A 17,490-nucleotide genomic window follows, 5' to 3' on the forward strand; every position below is an offset into this window, starting at 1 on the left:
CAACTCTGGACCTAATTAAAAAAAAAACTAAGCCGAAGCACACCCTGGATTTTTTTGCCAAATAAACTTTAGCTATTCAGCTTCCCATTGCAACTAGTGGCGAAAAAAGTTATGCAGTTGAACATTTTTTATTACCATTTCCGTAAGGGTTGGGTAGGGTATCCGACCCCAATTTACTTTGGACCTAATTTAAAAAAAAACTAAGCTGAAGCACACATTGACTTTTTTGTCAAGAACACTTTAGCTATTCAGCTTCCCATTGGAACTAGTGGCGAAAAAAGTTTTGCAGTTGAACATTTTTTATTACAATTTCCGTAAGGGTCGGGTAGGGTGACTGATCCCAATTTTTGACCTAACTAAACAAAAAAAAAAGCCGACGGACACCCTGAATTATTGTCAAGTAAACCTTAGCTGTTCAGCTTTCCATTGCACCTATTGTCGAAAAGAGTATTGCCGTAGAACATTTTTTTATTAAACTTTTTGAAAGGGTTGGGTAGGGTGTCCGACCTCAACTTTGGACCTAATTAAAAGAAAAACTAAGCCGAAGCACACCCTGGAAATATTATCAAGTAAACTTTAGCTATTCAGCTGCTTATTACACCTAGTGTCGAAAAGAGTATTGCCGTAGAACAATTTATATTAACATTTCCGTAAGGGTGGGGTATGGTGTCCAACCCAACTCTAGACCTAATTTAAAAAAAAACTAAGCCGAAGCACACCCTTGAATTATTGTCAAGTAATCATTAGCTATTCAGCTACCCATTGCACCTACTGGCCGTAGAACAGTTGTTATTAACATTTCCGTAAGGGTGGGGTTAAGTTGTCTGACCCCAACTTTGGACCTAATTTTAAAAAACAATAAGCCGAAGGACACCCTGAATGTTTTGTCAAGTAAACTGTAGCTATTATGCTTCCAATTGCACATAGTGGCGAAAAAGGTATTGCCGTAGAATTTTGTTTATGAACATTTCTGTAAGGGTGGAGGTAGGGTGTCTGTCTAAACTTTGGACCTAATTTAAAAAAAATATAAGACGAAGCACACCAAGGAATTAATGTCAAGTAAACCTTAGCTATTCAGCTTCCCATTGCATCTAGTGGCGAAAAGAGTATTACCGTAGAACAATTTTTATCATGATTTCCGTAAGGGTGGGGTAGGGTGTCCGACCCCAACTTTGTACCTTATTTAAAAAAAAACTAAGCCTATGCACACCCTGTTTTTTTTTGTCAAGTAAACTTAAGCTGTTTAGCTTCCCATTGCACAGAGTGGCGAAAAAAGTTTTGCCGTAGAACAATTTTTATTAACATTTTCGTAAGGGTGGGGTAGGGTTTCCAACCCCAACTTTGTACCTAATTTAAAAAAAAACTAAGCCTATGCACACCCTGTTTTTTTTTGTCAAGTAAACTTAAGCTATTCAGCTTCCCATTGCACCTAGTGGCGTAGAACGATTTTCATTAACATTTCCGTAATGGTGGGGAAGGGTGTCCGACCCCAACTTTGGACCTATTTTTTTTTAAAATAAGCCGAAGCACAAAGCACACCCTGGATTGTTTGTCAAGTACAGTCTAGCTCTTCAGCTTCCCATTGCACATAGTGGCGAAAAAAGTATTCGAGTAGAACATTTTTAATTAACATTTCTGTAAGGGTGGGGTAGGGTGTCCAACCCCAACTTTTGACCTAATTAAACAAAAACAAAAAACCGAAACACACCCTGGATTTTTTTGTCAATAAAACCTTAGCTATTCAGCTTCCCATTGCACCTTGTGTCGAATAGAGTTTTGCCGTTGAACAGTTTTAGTAACATTTCCGTAAGGGTGGGGCAGGGTGTCCGACTCCAACTTTGGATCTAATTAACTAAAAAAAAACAAAGCCGACACACAATGTGGATTTTTTGTCAAGCAAACTTAAGCTATTCAGCTTCTGATTGCATAGATTGGCGAAAAAAGTATTGCCGTAGAACATTTTTCATTAAAATGTTCGTAAGGGTGGGTCGTAAGGGTGGACTTAATTGGACTTTGGACCTAATTTAAAAAAAACTAAGCCGAAGCACACCCTGGATTTATTGTCAAGTAAACCTTAGTTATTCAGCTTCACATTGCACTTAGTGTCGAAAAGAGTATTGCCGTAGAACACTTTTTATTAACATTTCCGTGAGGGTGGGGTAGGGTGTCCGACCCCAACTTTGGACCTAATTTAAAAAAAAAAGCCGAAGCACAAAGCATTCTCGGATTTTTTGTCAACTAAACTTGAGCTATTCAGCTTCCAATTGCAACTAGTGGCAAAAGAAGTTTTGCAGTTGAACATTTTTTATTACCATTTTCGTAAGGGTGGGGTAAGGTACCCGTCCCCAACTTTTGACCTAATCAAACAAGAAATAAGCCGACGCATACCCTGGAATTAATGTCAAGTAAACCGTAGCAATTCAGCTTCCCATTGCACCAAAGTGTCGAAAAGAGTATTGCCGTAGAACAGTTTTTTATTAACATTTCCGTAAGGGTGGGGAAGGCTTCGCACTAAACTTTGGACCTAATTTAAAAAAAATTAAGCCGAAGTACACCCTGGAAGTAATGTCAAGTAAACCTTAGCTATTCCGCTTCCCATTACACCTACTGGCGAAAAAGTGTTGCCGTAGAACATTTTTCATTATCATTTCCGTAAAGGGTGGGGTAGGGTGTCCGACCCCAACCTTGGACCTAATTACAAAATAACTTAGCCGAAGCACCCCTGGAAATGTTATCAAGTAAACCTTAGCTATTCGGCTTCCCAATGCACCTAGTGTCGAGAAGAGTATTGCCGTAGACCAATTTTTATTAACATTTCCGTAAGGGTGGGGTAGGGTGTCCGACCCCAACTTTGGACCTAATTTAAAAAAAAATTAACCGAAGCACAGCCTGGCATTATTGTCAAGTAAACCTTAGTTATTCAGCTTCCCATTGCAACTTGTTTCGAACAGAGTATTGCCGTTGAAAATTTTAGTTGACATTTCCGTAAGGGTGAGGTAGAGTGTCCGACCCCAACTTTAGATCTAATTATAAAAAACCTTCCCATTGCACTGAGTGGCGAAAAAAGTATTGCCGTAGAACATTTTTTATTATAATTTTCGTAAGGGTGGGTCGTTAGGGTGGGGTAGGGTGTCCAATCCCAACTTTGGACCTAATGTAAAAAAAAAACGAAGCCAAAGCACACCCTGGAATTATTGTAAAGTGAACCTTAGCTATTCAACTTCCTATTGCACCGAGTGACGAAAAAAGTATTGCCGTAGAACATTTTTAATTAACATTTCCGTGAGGATGGGTTAGGGTGTCCGACCTCAACTTTGGACCTAATTTAAACAAAAAAAACTAAGCCGTCGCACACCCTGGATTTTTTGTCAAGTAAAAAATAACTATTCAGCTTCCCATTTCATCTAGTGACGAAAAAAGTGTTGCCGAAGAACATTTGTTATTAACATTTCCGTAAGGGTGGGGTAAGATATCCGACCCAAACTTTAGATGAAAAAATAAGCCGACGCACACCCTGGATTTTTTGTCAAGTAAACTTAAGTTATTCAGCGTCCGATTGCACCGAGTGTCGAAAAGAGTATTGCCGTAGAACATTTTTAATTAACATTTCCGTAAGGGTGGGATAGGGTGTCCAACCCCAACTTTTGACCTAATTTAAATTAAAAAAAATAAGCCGTCGCACACACTGGATTTTTTGTCCAGTAAACTTAAGCTATTCACCTTCCCATTGCACTTAGTGTCGAAAAAAGTATTGCCGTAGAACATTTTTTATTACCATTTCCGTGAAGGTGGGGTAAGGTGTTCGACCATAACTTTGGACCTAATTTAAAAAAAAAAAAAAAAAGCCGACGCACAACCTGGATTTTTTGTCAAGTAAACTTTAGCTATTCAGCTTCCCATTATACCTAGTGTCGAAAAGAGTATTGCCGTAGAACATTATTATTAACATTTCCGTGAGGGTGGGGTGGGGTGTCCGACCCAAACTTTGGAACTGATTTACAAAAAAAATATAAGACGAAGCACAACCTGGATTTCTTGTCAAGTGAACCTTAGCTATTCAGCTTCCCATTGCACCGAGTTGCGAAAAGAGTATTTCCGTAGAACATTGTTTATTAACATTTCCAAAAGGGATTGGTAGGTTGTCCGACCCCAACTTTGGACCTTATTTAAAAAAAGACAAAGCCGGAACACATCCTGGATTTTTCATCAAGTAAACCTTAGCTATTTAGCTTCTTATTGCATCCAGTGGCGAAAAATGTATTGTTGTAGATAATTTTTTATTAACATTTCCGTGAGGGTGGGGTAGAGTGTCCGACCCCAACTTTGGACCTAATTTTAAAAAAAATAAGCCCAAGCACACCCTGGATTTCTTGTCAAGTGAACCTTACCAATTAAGCTTCCCATTGCACCGAGTGGCGAAAAGAGTATTGCCGTAGAACATTTTTTATTAACATTTCCGTAAGGGTTGGGTAGGTTGTCCGACCCCAACTTTGGACCTAATTTTAAAAAAAAAAATAAGCCGAAGCACACCCTGGATTGATTGTCAAGTACACCTTAGCTATTCAGCTTCCCATGGTACATAGTGGCGAAAAAAGTATTGTTGTATAACATTTTTTATTAACATTTCCGTAAGGTTTGGGTAGGTTGTCCGACCCCAACTTTGGACCTAAGGCAATACACAGTTAGGAGTTTAGTTTCGATGTTGGCCCCTGTGGATTTTTCCAATAGGAAAGTTATTGTGTAATAAAATTCATTTTTAGACAGCTGAGTGCTAATTTAGCCTTCAAAGATGGTTTATTATATCATCAAGACTTTTTTTTACATGTTTTTTGGGCTGTTTTCTGTTTGACAATCCGTATTGTCATAGCTATACAGGCAATTACTCCAGAAATGTTTACAAACACTTTTTTCTACACGAAGTTTTTGATGCAATTTTACAAAGAAATGAGATGAAAGACATATGATTTTCAAAAGATTTGCTGAATGATATATGTACACAGTTTCAGAAAAGGTATTAATTCAAGCGATTGAAATTCTACTTTCAGTCAAATTTTGGGAAAATATTTGACATCTTTCCCTTCCCTTTTTGCAATATTTTATAACAAATAAATGCAGATTGTTGACATGGATGCACCCAAAAGAAATTATATTTTATCATTTAATATACTGGATATAAAATTTATGGAAGATTCTGATTACATACATATGCCTATATATGACACAAACAGGAAGCTTGATATTGCAAGAACGTAATGAAAAGGGGATGGTAAAATTTATAAGGGCAAATTTTAATACTTTTTCCTAACTGTTTATAGCTACCTTATGGCATACTTACCAAGCTCAGAATTGTATAATTTAAGACTTTTCATGCTACAAATCTATTGATATTCAGATTCTAAATCAACTTCTGAGGAAATTAAGTGTTTAAAAATGACAATACATGTCAATTGTATTGTGTACAGTCCTTAGCAACCGAAATTAGACATTTTGACACAAGGCTTATATTTGTACTATATCGGCTTAACCCTTGCTTGTGATGGATTGGACTGCATGTAGTAGCCTAAGTAATGAACGCGTTGGGTTTTTTCTTGCGAATATATCAAATTATTGTTTTTATCAAGATTTCATGTTACATTTTGGCATATATTATATGTAGAGTTAAATCAGATGTAAGAAATTGATTCCCTATCACCAAGTTTATTAATCAAGTCTTTGGTATGCATTAAGCATAAAGATTACCATTGTTATGCTTGAAATTGCTTAATTTTGTACAATTTTGCATCATCAGAGATCTTATAAAGATTTGCAACATTAAAAAACTGACAAAAGAGTTATAGTTTTTAAGATTTTGCTAAACATTGAGGTAGAGATAAGATTTTACACTTTGACTTGGCACTTTTCTTTAAAATCGGTTTTTGTCGTGTTTCAGTGTCAACTGCAAACCTTCATAAAATATTCATTACTCAACCAATTTTCAAAATTAAAAGGCCATTTTATTTGTTTTAGCTAGGAGAACACTGAAAATAAGTTAAAAGGGAGAATTTCAAAAAAATATTTATTATTAAGGTAGCAATACACAGTTAGGAGTTTAGTTTCGCATTTTGGCCCCTGTGGATTTTTCAAATAAGAAAGTTATTGTGTAATAAAATTCAATTTTAGACAGCTGCGTGCTAATTTAGCCTTCAAAGATGGTTTATAAGAACATCAAAATTATTTTTGACATGTTTTATGGGCTGTTTTCTGTTTGACAATCATGTTTTTCATAGCTAGACCGGCAATCGCTCCAGAAATTAATGTAATGTTTACAAACACTTTTTTTCTACACGAAGTCTTTGACGCAATTTTACCAAAAAAATGAGATGAAAGACATATGATTTTCAATGGATTTGCTGAAGGATATATGTACACAGTTTCAGAAAAGGTATTACTGCAAGCGATTGAAATTCTACTTTAAGTCAAATTTTGGGAAAATATTTGACATCTTTCCCTCTTTTTTTGCAATATTTTATAACAAATAAATGCAGATTATTGCCATATATACACCCAAAAGAAATTATATTTTACCATTTTATATACTGATTACATACATATGCCCATATATGACACAAACAGGACGCATGATATTGCAAGAAAGCAATGAAAAGGGGATGGTAAAATTTATAAGGGCAAATTTTAATATTTTTCCGAACTGTTTATTGCTACCTAATTTAAATAAAAAAAACTAAGCCGGAGTACACCCTGGATTTATTGTCGATTAAACCTTGGCTATTCAGCTTACCATTGCACCTAGTGGTGGAAAAAATATTGCCGTAGAACTTTTTTTATTAACATTTCCGTAAGGATGGGGTAGGGCGTCCGACTACAACTTTGGACCTAATTTAAAAAAAAATAGGACGAAGTACACCCTGGATTTATTGTCAAGTAAACATTAGCTATTCAGATTCCCATTGCACCTAGCGGAAAAAACAAAATTGCGGTAGAACATTTTTATTATTTCCGTAAGGGTTGGGTAGGGTGTCTTACCCCAACTTTTGGCTTAATTAAAAAAAACTAAACTAAGCCGAAGTACACCCTGGATTTTTTGTCAAGTTAACCTGAGCTATTCAGCTTCTCATTGCACCAAATGGCGACAAAATTAGTGCCGTAGAAGATGTTTTATTAACATTTACGTAATGGTGGTGTAGGGTGTCCGACCCCAATTTTAGACCCTATTTAAAAAAAAACTAAGCCGAAGTACACCCTGCATTTATTGGCAAGAAAACCTTAGCTATTCAGCTTCACATTGCCCTTAGTGCAACAAAAGCATTGCCGTAGAACATTTTTTATCAATATTTCCGTAAGGATGGGGTAGGGTTACGATCCCAACTTTGGACCTAATTAAAAAAACGTTAAGCCAAAGCACAACCAAGATTTATGGTCAAGCAAACCTTACCTATTCAGCTTCCCATTGCACCTAGTGGTGAAACAAGTATTATCGTAGAACATTTTTTATTAACATTTCCGTAAGGGTGGGGTAGGGTGTCCGACCCCAACTTTGGACATAATTAAAAAAAAAACTAAGCCGAAAATTACCCTTGATTTTTTGTCAAATAAACCTTAGCTATTCATCTTCCTATTGCTCCTAGTGGCGAAAAAGTGTTGCCGTAGAACATTTGTTATTAACTTTTCCGTAAGGGTGGGGTACGGTGTCCGACCCCAATGTTGGACTTAATTAAAAAAGCCAAGTCACACCCTGGATTTATTGTCAAGTAAACCTTAGCTATACAGCTTCCCATTGCACCTAGTTGCGAAACAAGTATTGCCGTAGAACTGTCCATGTGTTACTGTAATTTGAATTTCAAAATGACTGCAATAAGTTAAATTTTTACGGCGAACTGATCAACTCCATAATAGCGAATCATCACATGAGTTTGACATAATCAGTAACTACAAGCAAAAAATATCATTATAAGTAATGAATTGTGACATAAAAAATAAATACACGGGATATGGCAAAGTTTTCGAAGTCTTGTCTGATCAATCAGTTTACAAAAAAAAAAGTCCAAGCAAAAGGGAGCGGGGGCGTACACCCTCTACGCCTACCCCCCCCCCCCCCCTCTGGTTCGCCTCGGTAGCAAATTTCCAGATTGCAAAACAGGTGGACAAATTGACACGATAAATGTAACATCAAATATATACACTATATTTTAGTTGAATAAAAAGTGACAAATCAAGAGTAATACGATACATGTTACAAATATATAATGACATGAAAAACATAAAAACAGTCGAGGTTTTAGCGAAAATATTCCGTATTCTTCACTTCACTTGGAAACTTCTTTATCGGAGTTTGGAGCTGAAAAAAGACTAAGAAAATGTTTGTAGTCATGTATAAAGCGCACCCCTCTTACAAGAAACAATCCCCAGGGTAAAAATGTGCGAATTATACACACCAAAAGACGGTATACAGAATGCGGCGGGGTTACACATCATGTAACATGAAAGAGGAATCCCAAATCTAACCCTTATTATAGTTATAAATAGATTATGACAAGTTTACAGGTCAAGCTCAATATATATTCTGTTCAGAAAAAATAACTTCAGATGTTTTATTTTTGCAGAGCTTTATAGTCCTATCTTTTATCCAGTTTTATCTGTTTATCACTTGTGTTTGTTATATATGCTTGATAGGCCAGTGACTTATTTCAAAAAGACGCCTAAGTTAACGACTTTAATGCACCCACATAACACAAGGCTGTATTATATATCATTCGAAAGCTAATAATCTGTACTTTCTGTTTCGCCCAGTCCTAAAAAAAAATGTACAATGCATTTTCTGTTAAACCAAGGTCAAAGGTCATGAAAAACATTCCAATTTAGGCCATTTTCTAATTTATGTACCATAACATTTTCCAAAAGATTATATGCTATTTATGTATCATGATACATTATTTCGAAATCAAGCAAAAAATAAGAGCTTACAAGCGCAATATTTCTCGAAAATTGAAATTCATCACAAATCCTAAAAAAGATGATTATTGTTCATAGCACAACCTTCTATTGAAGTGTTTGCAGTTGCAAAAAATCCGCCATCTGCAAATAGCGGTCATTTTGTTATTCTATGTTTTAAAAGATAGCACATCGCTAATTGTCAATATCAAGGAGGAGTATGATTTCCCATAAAAGAAGAAGATGTATTAAAAGTTCGAATAGAATTTTTACGAACTAATTGAGGTAAAAATATGTTTTTTACGAAGTCAAACTTATTAACTTTGTGTAATCATGTCTAAATCGTAGGCAACATTGAAATAAGTAACCTTGTTTAGAAGCACTTTGTTGTCTAAAGCGGGATGTAAACGAACTAAATATAATACTGCTGCTCCTTATTTAACTTAAAATCGTGTTAGACATATTACATGTACATATATTTAGAAGTTTAATCTGTTGAATTATTTGAATAAAAGATGCTTTGAGTATTTTCAACATGAGCTTTTAAAATACAAATGTAGGTCATTGTGTATGTAAAACACTATAAGCAGTTGTGAAATAAGAAAATGAAAAAAAAGTTGAATACCCTTCCTGACCTCATAAGATCAATCGCTGTGTTCGGCAGTGATCGTGCGCATGCTGTGCTGTGTTTTGTGGACTAATGTTCGTCTCTAGGACTTGTTCATGTTTTTGATTAAGTTTTTTTTTATTCATGGTTTTAGATGTTGATTGTCCCTTTTGGTATTTTTTTACTTTACAGACATTAACTTGCAGTAATGAAAATCGGCCAAAAAATCGCCTTAAAGTAAAGTGAAAAAGATTAACGCAATAAGACAAATATCCTCGAAAATAACTAATTTGTTCACGGTGATATATATATATGACTAAATCGTTATCATGATACATTTAACTACAATGATCAACAATATTTAAAACTTTTACTTCTTGAAGAGTGACTAAAGATATCAAAGGGACATCAAACTCATAATTGAAAACGAGCTGACAAAGACGGGCAAAAACGAGCAATACAAGCAACATTATACAAAACACAACATATAAAGCTACAGATTGAGTAACACAAACCCCCAAAAATATTTGGGTGATCTCAAGGGCTCCCAAAAGGGTAAGCATATCATGTTTCACATGTGAAAGCCGTCTTACTTTGCATCTGAACTCTGGTTTGAATCCATGTTCAAACCATCATTTTTCTTCAAATGTCCTGTACCAATAGTTATCAAAGTTACCATGATTATTATTTAGTACGCCAGACGCGCGTTTCGTCTACATAAGACTCATCAGTGACGCTCATATCAAAATATTTATAAAGCCAAACAAGTACAAAGTTGAAGAGCATTTAGGATCCAAAATTCCAAAAAGTTGTGCCAAATACGGCTAAGGTAATCTATGCCTGGGATAAGAAAATCCTTAGTTTTTCGAAAAATTCAACGTTTTGTAAACAGAAAATTTATAAAAATGACCACATTGTTGATATTCATGTCAGCAACGAAGTGTTGACTACTGGGCTGGTGATACCCTCGGGGACGAAACGTCCACCAGCAGTGGCATCGACCCAGTGGTGTAAATAGTTATCAAAGTTACCAGGATTATAATTTAGTACGCCAGACGCGCGTTTCGTCTACATAAGACCCATCAGTGACGCTCATATCAAAATATTTATTAAGCCAAACAAGTACAAAGTTGAAGAGCATTGAGGATCCAAAATTCCAAAAAGTTGTGCCAAATACGGCTAAGGTAATTTATGCCTGGGATAAGAAAATACCAAGTCAGACATATGGCAGTTGGTTTGTGAACAGTATTTGTTAAAGTTACTAGTTAATCGATTGATGACTATTGAATAGCGGTAAACTATAGTTACCTTCATCTAATATTTTCATTGTGAGCAGTTACGCACTCTCGTGATAATCGTGAAAGTAAATGCAACCTCTGGAATTGGTCCGTTTCTGTGTGTGCTACACTGTAGTGGTGTGTCGTTGTTCTCCTCTTATATTTAATGCGTTTCCCTCAGTTTTAGTTTGTTACCCCGATTTTGTTTTTGTCCATGGATTTATGAGTTTGAACTGCAGTATACTACTGTTGCCTTAAGATATTGTATCAACCTGGAGATATATACTCTACAAGAAGATGACGCGAAATCGCGTTACAATTGGACAAGGGTTTACATAAAGAGTTTTATTTAATTTCGAGGGCAGTACGTCGACTGAGCATGCAAAAACAGATTTAGAAAATACAAAACCCTACATTTATACGTCATATCATAAATATTTCCGACTTGTTATTGTTTCAGGGAAGTTGAGGTTCAATGAAATCGGTCTCCTCCTTTAAGATTATAGATATGCAGGCGTTGCTATAATGTTGCTACATAGAAATGAAAAAAATATAATTGGGTAGTAAGGAGTCTTTTATAGGCTGATTTATGTTCATCTTTTGTCCTAAAACTTGTTCTCAACCAACCCTCATCGTCGATTTCAAGATACGATATGAAGTCAATTATATCTGGTGAGGCTTTTTTTTTGATAATTTCAATGGAAAATACATCAAACCTTGTCACAAATTTGACACTTTTCAGTGAGATTATATCATCTATATCATGTTAAAAGTGGAAAGTGAAGTTTCAAGATAATGGTAGATTCTTGTTTTGCAATGTGTTTACTGTTTTTTTTAATTCTTTGACATTTCATTTTTCATCAATTCATTTTTTTTAGTTATTCCTTAACTATATTTTCAATTTATTTTTTATGGTTCACATTAAATAAATAAAAGGTCTTTTCACTACATCAATATTCATAATGAAGCTGCAAATCAAACTATTAGAAAAGTCGAAAGATGTTTATTTTATCCTGGTAGTCACAATGCAGATTTCAATCTTTTAGTTTTGCCCCTTTATTTCAAGCAATAGTAAGATTCGCGCACATATTTTTTTACTTTAAATTTTTCAGATTCTTAAGAAATTGTTTATTAAATCTTCTATTGACCACATGCAATATTTAAATAGGAAGCACTGCTTAAAAGCTATTTTTTTGCAGATGACGGTATTTTGGGCAACTGTATGAGTTGTTATGAATTGCTTTTTGATTAGAAGTAGGCATATTTTAGGAAATTTATGTCAAAAACTTGATAGTTATACAGGGTTTTACTTAGTTTTCAGTGATAAGCAGTTGCATCGGAAAGAAATATTTGGGTTTTTACACATTTTCTTAACTTTTACTCGAATTTCAGGAAACATGTGCTGTCTATCAAAAACACGCTTTAAATATTTAAACGTGCATTTGATTAACGAATGTTAATCTCTCAGCTAAAAGTTTAAATTGTTTGCATATGTGCATTTAGTAAATAAAAGTCATAGTATACAATCAAGCTGAAATCTGCATTTATTCGTTCTTGACCTTTGATCTTGATTTGACGGAAATTGCATCGTACGATTTTTTTACATCCGGGTAAAACAGATAGTACAGATGTGTGGCATTCAAATGATAAGTTATTTAGCCGTGTGTTAGGTGGGTGCATTAAAAACTAAACCTTTTGATAATTATGGGCCAAAAAAAACCAAAAAAACGAATATATACATATAAGAAGATATGGTATAATGTCCCTTCTCCATGTTCACTCAAGATTAAATGACATAGAAGTTATATATTATAAAACTACAGGTCACAGTACATCCTTCAACAATGAGAAAATCTTATACAGTGTATCTTTGATCTCTATGAAATTGAGCCTCAAGGTTCGATACCAAAGTGGTAGGATCAAAGGAGTTTATTACAGAAGTGTAAGTGAAAATTGTATAAAAATCAATAACAAATGGTCACAACTTGAAAACTAATTTAATAATGACAAAAAGGGTGGGGTCTTTAGTTACTATGTAACACTACAAGGGCATGACCTGCTTTTAGTTTAAACTACTGGGCCAAGTTTAATAAAACTGTAAAGCCTCTAGATGATATTTGAAAGTGCAATTCCAAGTTTAATACAAATAGAAGAAATTTATGTATATTATAGGCTAATTGTTTGCAAAACTCTTTGAATAGTATTGTGTCTACATGTTGAATACTCCCTTTCAGCAATACTACACGGAATGGACAGAGGAGTTAACTATTAATAATGACTGATACTGAAGTAACCTACATGCAGTGTCCAATGACTGCATGCCTAGCTGACAGTCCATTTTTACATGTACAAACATTTAAAATGTATGTTGACAGCCAATGCTAAGTATTAATCTTAATATATTAATCATATATACAATGATTGTATGTGCATCTCTGAGACTTATATTCTGCTGTTGTGTAGCTTTATTTCTGACCAGAGACTGATTATAAATAGATTATCATGATTATCCTGTATTTTAAGTTCAAATAGTATGTACTAGTAACTAAATGTACTCAATGACTTTCATTCATTTAACTTGTAATAGTTATGATGCAGCATCCAACAACAACTATATCTTTTTGATCTTGATTGTATGCCTCACTGAATGTGTATATGTGTTAATATTTTCAGATTGTGGTACTTGAGTGTAACTGGTATGTATTTGTTTACAGTATTTGTAGTCAAAATGGTATATAACAAAAATACCGAATCCTGTCATGTCTGTGCAAATTTAAAAAGAAGTCCACACGAACTGACAAAATAAAAAAATACTATCAATCAACAGATCAATGGTAAAGTTAATCTGCTATGTATATGTATGAAATAGGCATTTTCAGTCCATGTAAATTTATGAGAATATAATTTTATTATCTGTATTTCCTAAGATATCAAATATTATTTCATATTGATATTCCCCTGTGTTATGCTTGTGGTTTGAGGAAAATTATCAAAAGAGCTTGACCAAGATTTTAAAAATAATTACTGGTATCATGAATCAGGCCATTTTTGTCTTGTCTGCAACTGATTGTATAGTGTACATGTCTGTCTGGGCAGGGTTCATCTAACCATGACCTGATATTCATAATTCATTGGTCAATCATAAGTTTCATATTTTGGTCTGTTTGTTGTATACTATATATATGATATACAAGCTGTAATTAATTAAGAGCTAATCTATATAAGGTGTAGGTAATGATTGTAGGGTGCACATGTCTGTCTGGCTTGGTTTTTCTGACCTTGGAATTATTTATTATTATTATCATTATTATTATTATTACATAGATTTTATATAGCGCCTATCTAATAACATAATACTCTAAGCGCTTAACATATAAAATTGAAGGAAAATATATATTACAATGCATACAATAATAGCAATTAAATATATATATATGAACATAAGAATAAAACAGAAATTAAATAGAATAATGATTTAAATTAAGAGCATTTAAAGGGGAAATATATATCACAATGAATACCATAAAAACATATTAAATATAACAGTCAACCAAAAATTAAATAAAATAATGATGAAAATTAAGTTATTACATTTCCTGCGTTATATACACAAGTAAAATCTATAAAAATTTGCATTAAAGGATTTATTCACTTGGCTAAGAGAAAATATAAGGTAGAAATTTAACCAGTAAAACACAGAGAAAAAATAAATAAAACTGTCTCTTAAATAAAATCTTTAAAACTAAAAATTTAAATAAAATAAAAATAAAAAGGTCCTATCACTTAAACTTATGTAAATTGGCTTGACAGTATTCTTTTATGGGTCATTGGTTATGTTAACTGGGTAATTAATCATCAAATAACCAATTGATCATGTCGACGCTTACAATACAATACAGTTATCTCCTTATATAAGTTTGGTAAATCATTGGGGATTAAACATGTTAAATTGGTGTAATCTTTTTTGCTTGATTACAGAAACAGACAGTAAATGCTGATCTTGTTAAATTACATGAACTGTAGGAAGTATTCCAAGAGTCTGATTGCTAAGTATGCATTACAGGATTTTATTATTGGAGCAACATCTTAGGAGGATGAGTGCAAATATATGAAGGAATCCTTGGGAACAAAAAACAATTATAATGTATGCAGAAGAGGAGTCTTAAACATTATTAACAGAGTCAAAGTAGTGGTGTATTCAGGAAATGTAAACCAATTGGAATTAACTATTGTGTATATTTGTTCAACGTCAAGTACTTGCAGAGTTATAATACCATTCAAATTCTAATTATTGTGTCAAGATACATAATACCGTAAAAAAAAATGAAAAATGTTTACTATACATAATACAGTAAAAAAATGAAAATGTTTTAAAATAAATATTATATAAACATATGAAATAACAATTTTTTTTTAGATTATTGTGCAGCCAAACTTTGAGATCAACGTTATGCACTAACCTTAAGGTCAGGGTTAAAATGAAAAAATATTTTTTTCGCATATATGAAATAAGAAGGAAATGTTTGTAAATTACCGAGAGACTTTCAATAGGGTACATTTGTATATCAGCTATATTTCAGAAAATTTATTTTAGTTTAATAATTCAATGCAATATAAGGTATACATCGATCAGACAGCAATACTACACAAAAACCACCTGAAGGCATTAAGGTGCTAACAAGCAGTCTTCAATAAAAGACAGGCGTCTTATAGATATGCCATGATCTATTTAATTGACCAGAGGCTATTAACAATTACAATATGATCCGAGAATAGCCATGTAAAGATGTAGGATAATCGGATTGTCAGTTGGCCAACACTCATAGAAACACAAGTTAAAAATTATATTTTACTAAAACAAAACTAAACACAATTATAACATGCAGCTGCCGTACACTCTGTTTGCGGTCAAGATCTAGGACGTTGCTTGGAACATCAAATACTTCAAATTGAATTATTCTAAACTTTCACCATTTAATATTGACTTGTATACACTTGTAACATCAATAACATGTATGGCTGACTATATATTCACTTATTCAATATATTTCACTAATTGCATAGCTTTTATATTGATATGCCACTTCCGGTAAATCAAACACGGACTTCAGGTAAAACTAACACCAACTTCCGGTGAAATAAACCACAGCTTCTATAAACGCAAATACGTAATATCTGCCACATTACATATATGTCTTGGCCGTTGTACGTTACATTGAACTAAACCTCACAACTGGTATTTGGGAAGATCTCTGTCAATAAATGGGACGTACGTTGTCCGACCATTTAAACGTTGCCACTCCAAAACTGAGCATTAAAACTGCATGGAACAACCCCTGAAACAAAAAATGGAACCCCCAATAAATTATATAATCAAACGAAAACAAGATTTCAAACCATAAATCGACAGCCACGTAAATGAATAGTCTCCGGGTCTGTTTGATATGTCAAAATGACAAGTAAATGATAACCCCTTTAAAAATATAAATAAATGTTCTTACCTGAGCGAATTCATTATATTGTCCTGTGAAACTCCATGTACTGAATTGACAATTCTGAGGTATCACCAAATATAAGAATTGCAGCAGACAAAACGTTTGTTCACATCAAAATCTAGGTGTGCTCTGCCTAACCACTTTTCCTGTATGAAAAACCATGTGCTACTTGTCACATGATTTTTACCTGGCGCGTAAATCAATGAGTGGGGTGCCAATAAGGGTGTATTTATACATACCTTTATAAACCATGAAAATAAGATAGTAAGCTGCCTTTCATGAATTACAGTTTATGAATAATAAGCAAATAATTAATAAAAGATAAAAATCACATAATAAAGTTCTTCACAAGCCATCAACATCAAATTCTTTGAATATTTTTATTTTTAGTTAAAATGAAATTTAAGACAACCACTGAAACGGTTTCTGGCTTTAAACGGGAACATGCATATGTTGTAAGGGGAACTGTGTTTTTTTTTCTTCTTTCAAAACCTTCTTAAAAAGAATTGGCATCTTGAGCAAGTCCTTTTACATGATGTGATAGGTTTGTGTCAAAACTGAGGACCACACAATATGACTTATACATACATACATACTAAAAATCAACTAAAATGAAATATACATCAGTGCGAACATCTCCTATAAATGACCACAGTCCTTAAATCATTGACAAATAAGGATTGAGACTCGAACACTACCAAAATAGTTTTAAAAGTGATCTAAGGTGCCCTGGATATTATTTATAACCTGTGATGATTTTCTTGCTTTCTTCGTTTAAGACCAAACACATTTGGATACATAGAAAGAAGAAATAGAATGGAAGTATAAACACATGGTCCAGACTAAGAAGAATGTTAAATAAGCCCAAATCCTGTGAAATTCGTGTGATTGAGGTTGAATTCACTTTAAATACATTTTCAAAAAAAGAAGCTTGATTCACGTTAATTTCACGTGAAAGCTCAATTCACGTGAATTTCATGTGAAATCTCAATTCACGTGAATTTCACATCAGATTTATTTTTCACGTGAATTTCATGTATAAGCTCGTTTGAGGTGAATATCACGTGAAATGTATGTGAACAAAATTGCCTGTGTACAACATGATAACTAATCATGCTCACCGAAATTGAAGTTATCAGAAGTTAACATTATTTTGGAAGAAATGATCTTAGAATATTTAGGA

At 33.7% G+C, this 17,490-nt stretch overlaps 1 protein-coding gene and 1 long non-coding RNA gene across 2 annotated transcripts in view; one reads left to right on the plus strand and one right to left on the minus strand.

The window, feature by feature from the left end:
* Positions 1–17,490, plus strand: part of LOC139528454 (uncharacterized) — a 311,112-nt gene that overhangs the window by 270,507 nt on the left and 23,115 nt on the right. The window lies entirely within an intron of this gene.
* LOC139528490 (uncharacterized) lies at positions 15,648–16,575 on the minus strand. Its single transcript, XR_011665605.1, has 2 exons — positions 16,314–16,575; positions 15,648–16,148 (listed from the first exon to the last, which is right to left on the minus strand). It is a non-coding gene; the product is annotated as an uncharacterized lncRNA (long non-coding RNA).

This window comes from Mytilus edulis, chromosome 1 (assembly GCF_963676685.1).
Source record: "Mytilus edulis chromosome 1, xbMytEdul2.2, whole genome shotgun sequence".
In the NCBI taxonomy this organism is placed as follows: domain Eukaryota; kingdom Metazoa; phylum Mollusca; class Bivalvia; order Mytilida; family Mytilidae; genus Mytilus; species Mytilus edulis.